The sequence below is a fragment of the Anabrus simplex genome, chromosome 1 (genome assembly GCF_040414725.1).
Source record: "Anabrus simplex isolate iqAnaSimp1 chromosome 1, ASM4041472v1, whole genome shotgun sequence".
NCBI classification, from domain to species: domain Eukaryota; kingdom Metazoa; phylum Arthropoda; class Insecta; order Orthoptera; family Tettigoniidae; genus Anabrus; species Anabrus simplex.
In genome coordinates, this window is record NC_090265.1 from 1,674,237,713 (window position 1) to 1,674,249,772 (window position 12,060).

Sequence of the window (12,060 nt, forward strand, 5' to 3'; positions counted from 1 at the left end):
TTTCCTTCATTCCCACCTAGATATACCTGCTCCCTTTGCAAAGCTGCAGTTTGTTCTTATTGGGTCATCTTGGAATTTTTTCTCTCTCTTCACTTGGTAGTCCTAGAGTGGAGAGTCTGACTCTACCCAGCGCCTCACATTCGAAAAGTATGTGTTCAGCTGATTCCTCTGCTTCATTGCATTTCGTACATATGTTATCTCTTATTACTCCAATTCTGTGTAGGTGTTTTTTCAGGTGGCAGTGTCCTGTCAACAGTTCTACTACCCATCTTATATTTTCTCTGCTGAGTTTCAACAGTTCTTTAGTATACTTCTTGTTTGGTTCTTTTATCAGTTCCTTCGCAAGCCTGCATCCTGGAGTATTTTTCCAGTTCTCCATTTGTTTCTTTTGTACCTATTTTCCTGTGTAGTGTCGGACTTGTCCGTAGGAAATCCTGCATACAGGTTCTCAGCCTACAAAATGTGTTTCTGTCACTTTCCTGGCCAGTTTATCTGCTTTTTCATTTCCTTCTATACCTGCATGCCCTGGTACTCATATTATTTTGACAATGTTGTACTTTGAGAGCTTCAGGAGAAGTGAATTGCAATACCAAACAATTCTGGATATCATCCAGACTGCTTCTAGTGCCTTAATGGCCGCTTGGTGGTCCATAAAAATGAAAATGTTCTTATTCCTATAGTTCATTTTCAAATTTCCTTCAAGACATGTTGTGATAGCTATTACTTCAGCTTGAAAGACTGTAATGTGTTTGCCCAGGCTCATCTGGATTGATCTCTCTGGTCTTCCCCCGTTGATTCCTCCTCCTGTGCCATCCACAGTCTTTGAGCCATCAGTCTGCCACACTATATCTTCTTTTTCAGTATTCCATTTGTTGATATCCCAGTCTTCTTTTTTTATTATCTGGGTCTCAAAACAGTTTTTCAAAGTTGTACTTTGGTATCATATGATCACGAAGGCATGTGTAGAACTTTCTCTGTTATTACTGTGTTAATTTTACAGTGTCCTAGATTGGGTCTTTATGTATTCAAGCACTCTGATTGTACCAGTCTATATGAACTCATTCTAGTCTGTCCTTTTATGAAATTGCATAGTGATGGGAGGTCTAGTAAAGTATTCAGGGCTTCTTTCGGCGTAGTTCTCATGGCCCCAGTTATGGCTATGCATGCCATTCCCTGTAGACTATCCAATCTACTGCTGACTTTTCCTTAATTTCTGCCACCAGATGATTGAAGCATAGGCCATCAACGGTCTAATGATCATTGTGTATATCCACATTACCATTGGTGGGCTTAGGCCCCATGTCTTCCCGACGGATCTTTTACATGCATTATTATTGTTACATTATCACTTTTTGTTGCTTTCAGGATGTTTCGAGGGTCTTTGTAAAAGTTCTCCACCTCATTATCATATTTTTTTATCTGCTATTGGAGTGTGCACTTGTATTATGTTGATCTGGAACGGGTGGCTATGTAGTTGTAAGAGCATAAGTCGATCTGATATTAGAACGAAATTTGTGACATGTTTCACAATTTCTGACTTCACAAATATTGCTACACCATTACGGTGATTTTTATCAGTGTCAGAACTGCCCATGTAATATAAATTCCCATTATCTCTTTTGCATGTACCTCTGCCTGGCCATCTTAATTCACATACCCCAAGAACATCAATCTTTAACCTTTTCATTTCTTTTATTGTATTGTCCAGTTTGCCAGCCGTGAACAAACTCCTCACATTCCATGTTGCAAATCTCATGTTAGATGTCACTTCATTGAACCGGGAGATTCTTAGCACCCACTGCCCACTTAAGGTCTGCCCAGGGCTAGGGTCTCTGCCTGATTAACTCTATCCATAATGACATCCTGGAGAAAATATAACCAGAGTGGTTTCCCGTTGCCTTCTCTAGTTTCTGTTCAACTGCTCCTAATCTGGAGTACACACGCTGATATAGATGTTGATTCCCATAGGGAACATGAAATATTTGTTCCGAATGATTAAATTTAATATTCAACATCTATATCATCTGATGGCCAAGCAGGTATCAATTTTTGGTAACGAGACGAAGTCTCTCATAGTGCATTGGCACTGCTGGTGGCTTCGAGTAGCCTACACAGTGGCCTCCATGGTATGCACTAGCCATGCGTCTTGGTGGGTGTGCTATGTACCAACTGATGAGCCCAACTTAGCACACGGGGGACGAAATGCTAGCAATCAGGAATGAGTTAGCTGGAAAATTTATAATGTCCAATAACGGACCATTTATATTGGTACAGACCCCTAACATGCAGAACAGACGCTACCTATATGATGATATCCCGAGTATTGGGTGGCCTCCTCCGCCTTCTACATTGTACCGCGGGTCTCCTGCTCCACCATAGTTACCGTTACGGTCACATCATCCTGTGTTGGGGCTCTCCATATTTATGACCCCTGAAGAGAGGATGTCCAAGCATTTTAAAGCCACCAGGAATTGGGCTGATAAAATCATATACAATCATAGTATATCAACAAGGCATATGTGAAAATTTATTGGAAATTCAGAACCCTTTAATTTCAGACAGGGATGTGCGTTGTCACTACTCGTATTCAACATCCATGGGTGGTGAATCGTCAAAAAAGCCACACAGGACTGGAAAGGTAGGGTTCAAATAGGCAGCAAGACAGTCTCCAGTTAGACAGTACTGTGCTGCTAGTTAGTTCTGAAGAAGAGCTGGCAGGACATCTACAGTGCATTGAGAGGTTCAGTGAAGAGATGTATATAGAAGAACTGGGATTGGTGAGGAGAGAACCTATTTGAAGATGGCAGTGTATAATGATGTCCTTTAATGTTTTCATGTTTGTCCTTGTCTTCTCTTTCTACACTGATCTGTTATTGTATTCATCCTATTATGTGTTCCTTTTCGTGTTCCTATTTCTTACAACTTGGTTTAACATGTGTTTCTTCCTTCCCAGTATTACAGTACTTATATTATCCTGTTGGGATTGTTTTCTCCTTTTGTGTTTGTCATGTGTTCCTAATCTTTTACCTCCATATTCATCTTTATATCATGTTTCTTCCGATTTTCTGTATGTATGAGACTTTCTTCTCGTCTTACACTTCCCACATCAAGACAAGTTCTGTTAAGATGGCCAATCCATGTTTATACAGTACCTGCCCTCCTGATGAAGCTGGAAAGCAGAAACAATTCGTCGGAGGCTGAGAAGAGATGAATGTAGAAGAAGAGAAATTGATGAAGAGCAAGCCTATCTATTCGAAGATAGCAATGTATAGGTGTGGCAATTGTCCTTATCTTCTCTTTCCATTGCTCCTTCTTCCTACACTGATCCGTTATTGTGTTTGTCATATTGTGGGTTCCTTTTCACCTTCTTATCCTTGTTGTTGTTTGAGTCATCAGTCCATAGACTGGTTTGATGCAGCTCTCCATGTCACCCTATCCTGTGCTAACCCTTTCATTTCTACGTAACTATTGCATTCTACATCTGCTCTAATCTGTTTGTCATATTCATACCTTGGCCTACCCCTACCATTCTTACCACCTACTCTTCCTTCAAAAACCAACTGAACAAGTCCTGGGTGTCTTAAAATATGTTCTATCATTCTATCTCTTCTTCTCGTCAAATTTAGCCAATAAGATGTACAATATGTACATCTTATTTCTCTATTCAATACGGAACAATAATGAAGTTTTTAACTTTAAAATTTAGCCAAATCGTCACCAATTCGATTCAGTATCTCTTCATTTGCGATTCGATCTATCCATCTCAGCTTCAGCATTCTTCTGTAACACCACATTTCAGAAGCTTCTATTCTCTTTCTTTCTGAGCTAGTAATCATCCATGTTTCACTTCCATACAATGCCACGCTCCACACGAAAGTCTTCAAATAGATCTTTCTAATTCCTACATCAATGTTTGAAGTGAGCAAATTTCTTTTCTTAAGAAAGCTCTTACTTGCTTGTGCTAGTCTGCAATTTATGTCCTCCTTACTTCTGCCATCGTTAGTTATTGTACTACCCAAGTAACAATATTCATCTACTTCCTTTAACCCTCCGTTGGTCGCGGGGTGAGCGCGGCGCTCACTTTCCTTTTTAAAGATGTGCCGTGCGAAGCTAAGTAGCACTATACTTCTTAATCACCGAGTAGCTGACTTTTGAAATGTTCTGAGCAAGTCCAACAATGTTGCAGGGTGTGGCGCGACTTTCATTACCAGCCAGGCAATCGTTAATGACCACGGTGCACTATAAGTGAGCGAGTCGCTCACCCGCGACCATTGGCGTTACATTTTTTCCAACTTCCATATTATTCCTATCATATTAGCCTACAAGTCAAGAATCAAGATTTCATGATTTGTAATTGGTTATTAGAGGAGTCGGATGATGAAGCAGTTCTCTTAGATTAAGGCAATAATGAAGATTCTGAGTACTCAGATACAGAGCAACCCGCCAACAGCGATCACGACAGCGCATCTGATGTTTCTGGGGACGAAGCCGTTCCTGGTCAGCCAGTCGAGCCTGCTCCTCAATATGTTGGTCATAACAACATTACTCTGTGGAATATTCATCCCCCTCGCCCCAACAAACGTAGGAAGAAAAGAAACATCGTGATTCATCCACCAGGTGTCACATGTGTTGCACAGAATGCAAAGACAGTAAGTGAATCGTGGGCTCTCTACTTCCCAGACAGTGTGTTAGAGAAAATTGTGTTTCATACGAATGTTCGCTTACGCATTACGAGAGCTAATTATTCTCGGGAGAGGGATGCTGTGGATACCAACATTGATAAAATCAGGGCTCTTATAGGATTATTTTACTTATCCGGTGTGATGAAGTCCTCTCATCAAAATGTTGAAGATTTGTGGGCGACGGATGGGACAGCTCCCGAAATATTTCGTCTAGTGATGTCATACCGGAGATTTTACTTACTCTTGAGATGTCTCCGATTTGATGATGCTCAGACGAGAAATGAAAGGAAATCCGTCGATAAATTGGCAGCGATACGAGAAATATTTGAGGGCTTTGTACAGCGCTGTTAAGTTTGCTATTCCGTAGGAGAGTACGTCACCATGGTGTTTGCATAAATATGTGTATTCTGTTTCCATGAATATTGTACTTAACTTAACCTGTCAACAAAAAAGTAATTAAAGAATAAACAAATATCAAAATTAAAACAATAACACCAAAAATAATAACAATAAAGGCCTCAAAAATCATATTACATTAATGGTGAGTGCTCCGCTCACCCGCGACCAGCGGCGTTAAGAAATGAGGCGCGACCAACGGAGGGTTAAGACTTCATTTCCTAATCTAATATTTCCTGCATCAGCTGCCTTTGTTCAACTGCACTCCATTACTTTTGTTTTGGACTTATTTATTTTCATCTTGTACTCCTTACCCAAGACTTCGTCCATACCATTCAGCAACTTCTCGAGCTCTTCTGCAGTCTCAGATAAAATAACAACATCATCGGCAAATCTCAAGGTTTTGATTTCCCCTCCTTGTACTGTGATTCCCTTACCAAATTCCTCTTTGATTTTCTTTATAGCCTGTTCTATGTAAACATTGAAAAGGAGGGGGGACAAACTGCAGCCTTGCCTGACTCCTTTTTGGATTGCTGCTTCTGTTTCAAAGCCCTTGATTCTTATCACTGCAGACTGATTTTTATACAGATTGTAGATAATTCCTCATTCTCGGTATCTGATCCCAATCATCTTCAGAATCTTAAATAGCTTGGTCCAATCAACATTATCGAATGCCTTTTCTAGATCTACGAATGCCATTGTATTGTACAGAAAAACTAAAGTTGATGAATTTGGGACTTACCTTAAATCACAATTCAGTTGTTGGATAAGTGAAGGGAGTAACGTGGATACACTTTGGGCTAAATTTAAAGGAATTATTTGGGAAGGAGAGAAGAGATTTGTACCTGTTAAGAAGGGTAAAATGACCTCAGACCGTGTTTATTATACAAGGGAAATAAGAAAATTAAAAAGAAAATGTAGAATAGTAAACAGGAAAATCAAAGAGGGTAGGGAGAGTAGAGAAACTAGAAAACAGCTAATGAGGGAACTGAATAGAGTGAAAAAGGAAGCAAAAGAGAATTATATGAATGGCATACTTCAAGAGGGTAATGACCACAAAGGGAAATGGAAAAAGCTGTATTCATATATCAGGAATCAAAAAGGAAAAGGAGTCCAAATTCCTACAATGGTGGGAGAAGGGGGTGAACACTATTTAACAGATACTGAGAAAGCAAACCTATTTAGTAGGGAATTTAGAGATTCAGTCGATGATTGTCAAGAGTTGGAAACCGAAACAGAAGATAGAGAGGGAGAGAGACAGAGGGAAACAAGAAGCTTCTCATTCACAAACGAAGATATTTTCAGAGAAATCCAACTGCTTCAGCAAGGAAAAGCTGCAGGAAGTGATCAAATTACTGGGGAGGTATTAAAGACAATGGGGTGGTACATAGTGCCTTATTTAAAATTTCTCTTTGACTATGTCATAAATAATAGTGTAATACCAAAGGAATGGAAGGAATCTATAATAATACCAATTTATAAAGGAAAGGGTGATAAAAGGAAACCAGAGAACTACAGACCAATCAGCCTGACCAGTATAGTTTGTAAAATTCTGGAGAGTTTAATATCAAAGTACATCAGAGGGATATGTGATGATAAAAATTGGTTCATGAGGAGCCAGTATGGATTTAGAAAGAAATTTTCTTGTGAGGCACAACTGGTGGGATTTCAGCAGGACGTATCAGATCAGTTGGATTCAGGAGGTCAGTTAGATTGCATAGCCATAGATCTTTCCAAAGCCTTTGATAGAGTGGAACATGGAATATTATTAAAGAAATTGGAGGGAATGGGATTGGACGTAAGGGTTACACGTTGGATAAAAGCATTTCTAAATTCAAGGGTTCAGAAAGTCAAAGTAGGAAATAATGTATCGCAGGAAGAGAAAGTTTGGAAGGGAATTGCACAGGGTAGTATAATCGGTCCGTTACTTTTCTTAATATACGCAAATGATTTAGGGAATAATATAACATCAAAAATAAGATTGTATGCAGATGACATAATTGTTTATAGAGAAATAAACAACATTGAGGATTGTTCAGAATTACAAAGGGACCTTGAAAGTATCCAACAATGGGTTGAAGAAAATAATATGAAGGTTAATGGAGGCAAATCAACTGTTACAACTTTTACAAACAGGAGCTCTAAAACTGAATTTGAATATACTTTGGATGAGGTAGTTATCCCAAAAGATGGCAAGTGCAAATACTTAGGTGTGAGATTTGAAAGTAATTTGCACTGGAAGGGTCATATTGATGACATTGTTGGGAAAGCATACAGATCATTACATGTCATAATGAGGCTACTTAAAGGATGCAACAAAGAATTAAAAGAAAAAAGTTACTTGAGTATGGTTCGTCCATTATTGGAATATGCAAACAGTGTTTGGGATCCTCACCAAGAATACCTAATAAAAGAAATAGATAGTGTGCAGAGGAAAGCAGCAAGATTTGTAACAGGGGATTTCAGGAGAAAGAGTAGTGTATCAGAAATGTTAAAGGAACTTGGGTGGGAAACTTTAAGTAAGAGAAGGGAGAAAACTAGACTTACAGGATTATATAGAGCCTATACAGGAGAAGCAGCATGGGGAGATATCCGTGAGAGGCTTCAGTTGGAAAATAATTATATCGGCAGGACTGACCACAAATATAAAATTAGAAGGAATTTTAGCAGAAGCGATTGGGGTAAATTTTCATTCATTGGGAAGGGTGTGAAGGAGTGGAACAGTTTACCAGGGGCAGTGTTTGATCCTTTTCCAAAATCAGTACAGATATTCAAGAAGAGAATAAACAGCAACAGAGAAAATAAATGAAGTGTTAGAGGGCATTCGACCAGTGCAGGTTATTGTAAATAAAAAAGATGTGTGTGAATAAATTAATTCCATCCCCTGGTCTAAGGAGTTTGGACAGCCAAAGTAGGGGACTGCCTGTAGGGGTGAAGTACAGTGGGGACTTCGAGGGCCCTGGGACCGCTACGGTAGCTGTGAAGGCCCTTCAGGAACTCTGAAAAGTGGTGGCAAAAGGGGCTCTGGTTAAGACGCAGCAGGTCGTTATGCTACTTAGAATCCAGAACGGGTAAAAAAAAAAATAGTAAATAAATAAATGCAATGTAAATATTAATGTTATACCAGTTTTATAGTATCATTTGAAGCAATTCCACATACTGTATATCAGGTGACTATATTTGTAAGTAGTACAGGAGATATTATAATTAGAATTTTGTAAACAATATAAATTTATTAAGGATGAGCTGTGTGTTTAATAGAAAACATTGTTAGCGTAAATTGTATAATATTGTATTATAGGAAAAATTTTCTTCTCTTGTTAATTTAATATTTAGTGCTTGACAATAATGTATTTTAGTGTACCATTTGCCACCGAGGTAGACACCTCATTTGCAAATAAAGAGATTTTGATTTTGATTTGATTTTGATGTATGTGGGCTTGTCCTTCGTGATTCGATCCTCTAAGATCAGACACCCGTAGTCTAAAACTCCCGTGTACCATCTTCCTCATCCTGCGAGATGACGAGCCGTCAGCAGACCTCGTCATCCGCTTTATGAGGGATAGTGGTCTGTTTTATAATGTGTGATGATGTCCTTTGTCCCAGTGTTTTTTTTATGTCAATTGCGCTTTTATCCCATTGACTTCATTTTAGTTTGTGTTGCGTATTTTAATGTGTTATTTTAACGTCTAACGTAAATTATGTGTATATATCTGTACTACCAGGCAATGCCTTATTCCTTTGTTTTCCTGTATTTTCTCTTATTTTATTAGAAAATAAGGCATGGCGTATTAGATCCACTTATTGTTTTAATCTCACCGTCATTTTTCTTCATCACCATTCTTTTTTAACCCTAGTTAGTGGATACTTGTTAAAATTTTAACTTCATATCTCATGTCGTTCATCTCGTTCCATTAGGGGCCGATGACCTTCGATGTTAAGCCCCGTAAAACAACAAGCATCATCATCATCAAGATCAGACGTAAAGTCAGGATTGCTTCACGTGTTCCTACATTTCTTCTGAAGCCAAATTGATCTTCTCTCAACTCAGCTTCAACTTGTTTTTCCATTCTTCTGTAAATAATATGTGTTAAAATTTTGCAGGCATGAGATACTAAACTAATGGTGCGGTAGTTTTCACACCTGTCAACAACATTCTGCCGAAAATCAGATGGGACTTCTCCTGTCTCATACATCTTACACACTAAATGGAATAACCTTGCCATGCTGGTTTCTCCTAAGGCAGTCAGTAATTCAGAGGGAATGTCATCAATTCCAGGTGCCTTGTTTCTATTTAGGTCACTCACAGCTCTGTCAAACTCTGACCTCAAAATTGGGTCTCCCATTTCAGCAGCATCTACAGCCTCTTCATGTCCCACAACCAAATTATCTACATCTTTACCTTGATACGACTGTTGAATATGCTCCTGCCATCTTTCTGCTTTGTCTTCTTTCCCTAGAAGTGGCTTTCCATCTGAGCTCTTAATATTCATACACCTAGATTTCCTTTCTCGAAAGGTTTCCTTGATTTTCCTCCATGCAGCATCTACCTTTCCCAGGACCATACAACCTTCGACATCCTCCTTAGCTACCTTGCACTTTCTATCCACTTCATTCTTTAATTGCCTGTATTCTTTTCTGCCCTTTTCATTTCTAGCATTCTTGTATTTTCGTTGTTCATCAATCAGCCCTAGTGAGTTATCCACTTGTTCTTAGTTGATCTTTTCTTCCTTCCTAACATTTCTTCAGCAGCCTTACTGACTTCGTTTTTCATGACTGTCCACTCTTCCTCTATTGTGTTTCCTTCAGCCTTTTCATTTAGCCCTTGTACAACATGTTCCTTGAAACAATTCTTCACACTCTTTTCTTTCAACTTGTCTATATCCCATCTTTTTGCATTCTTTCCTTTCTTCAATTTCAGATGGCATTTCATGACCAACAAGTTGTGGTCAGAGTCCATATCTGCTCCTGGAAAAGTTTTGCAATCCAACACGTGGTTTCTGAATCTCTGCCTAATCATAATGAAGTCAATTTGATACCTTCCAGTGTCTCCAGGTCTCGTCCACGTATACAGCCGTCGTTTGTGGTGTTTGGACCAAGTATTGGCAAGGACTAAATTATGATCAGTGCAGAATTCAACCAGCCGACTTCGTCTTTCGTTCCTTTGTCCCAATCCAAATTCTCCTGCTGTATTACCTTCTCTTCCTTGGCCTACCACAGCATTCCAGTCTCCCATCACATTTAGATTCTCGTTACCTTTACATATTGTATTAAATCTTATATCTCTTCATATATTCTTTTGATTTCCTCATCATTCGCTGAACTAGTAGGCATATAGACCTGCACTATTGTGGTGGGCATTGGTTTGGTGTCTGTCTTGACGACAATAATTCTTTCACTATGCTGGTCGTAGTAGCTTACCCGCTGCCCTATTTTCTTATTCATTATTAAACTAACTCCTGCATTTCCTCTGTTTGATTTTGTGTTGATAATTCGGTAGTCGCCTGACCAAAAATCCTGTTCTTCCTGCCAGCGTACTTCACTTGTATCAACTACATCTAACTTTAGTCTATCTATCTCCTTTTCCAGATTCTCTAACACCGGGCGACATGGCCGTGCACGTAGAGGCGCGCGGCTGTGAGCTTGCATCCGGGAGATAGTAGGTTCGAATCCCACTATCGGCAGCCCTGAATATGGTTTTCCGTGGTTTCCCATTTTCACACCAGGCAAATGCTGGGGCTGTACCTTAATTAAGGCCACAGCCGCTTCCTTCCAACTCCTAGGCCTTTCCTATCCCATCATCGCCATAAGACCTATCTGTGTCAGTGCGACGTAAAGCCCCTAGCAAAAAAAAAAAAAAAATTCTCTAACCTACCACAACGATTTAAACTTCTAACATTCCACGCTCCAACTCGCAGAATGTCAGTATCCATCTTCCTGATGATTGCCCCTCTTGTGTAGTCCTTACCCGGAGATCCAAATGGGGAACTAGTTTACCTCCGGAATATTTTACCCCGGAGGAAGCCATCATCAGTACATCATTCATACAGAGAGAGCTGCATGTCCTCGGGAGTTAGTTACGGCTGTAGTTTCCCGTTGCTTTCAGCCGTGTAGCAGTATCAACACAGCTAAGCTATTTAAAGATAAAAATTTCATTGTTCCGTATTGAAATTATTGATGTTAAAAATTAAATAACTGGAAAGGAGGTTCAACCTATTCAATACTCAAAAGAAAGAAACGTAGCAATCACATTTCTATTTAAATGGGAGCGGTTTCGACCTTAGTCTAGGTCATCATCAGCCAAGAACTTAACTGGAGTACGGGTGCTTATTCGGTTGTAGTAATTGGCGTCGTATGTTTTTATATACGTACTTGGCTTCCCGCAGCCGTGACAGGTTCTAGACCTTCGAAACGTTCTCCACTTTACTTTGGTGTTTGGCCGCAGCGCGTGACCTTGAGTGTGCCGCGCTGGTCACCGGGAGCTGGCGGCTTTCTACTACAGATCTGTTCGTCTGCGAATTCAAGCCTTTTTGATCTTCGCATGTTGATTGTTAGTGTTGTGACTTTGTGCAGGACAGAATGTGGTGTCGTGTCTTTGTGCCTAACAGAGTGTGAAACTGACATCCAACATTCATAAACATTTTACATGTTTTTTATGGCTGATGATGACCTAGACTAAGGTCGAAACCGGTCCCATTTAAATAGAAATGTGATTGCTACGTTTCTTTCTTTTGAGTATTGAATAGGTTGAACCTCCTTTCCAGTTATTTAATTTTTAACAGCTAAGCTATGTTGAGTATTATTACAAGGCCGTATCAGTCAATCATCTAGACTGCTGCCCTTGCAACTACCGAAAGGCTGCTACCCCCCTTTATCCTTACATGACTTGAATTATAATGAAAATGATATGGGCTAGTTATTCCAAAAAAATAATAATAATAATAATAATAATTTTTCACCTCTTGATTTGTTTGCAGTTTCT

The 12,060-nt window shown here is 39.4% G+C and overlaps 1 protein-coding gene across 2 annotated transcripts in view; it reads left to right on the top strand.

The window, feature by feature from the left end:
- LOC136858674 (serendipity locus protein H-1) overlaps positions 1-12,060 on the top strand; it is a 318,900-nt gene that overhangs the window by 270,213 nt on the left and 36,627 nt on the right. The window lies entirely within an intron of this gene.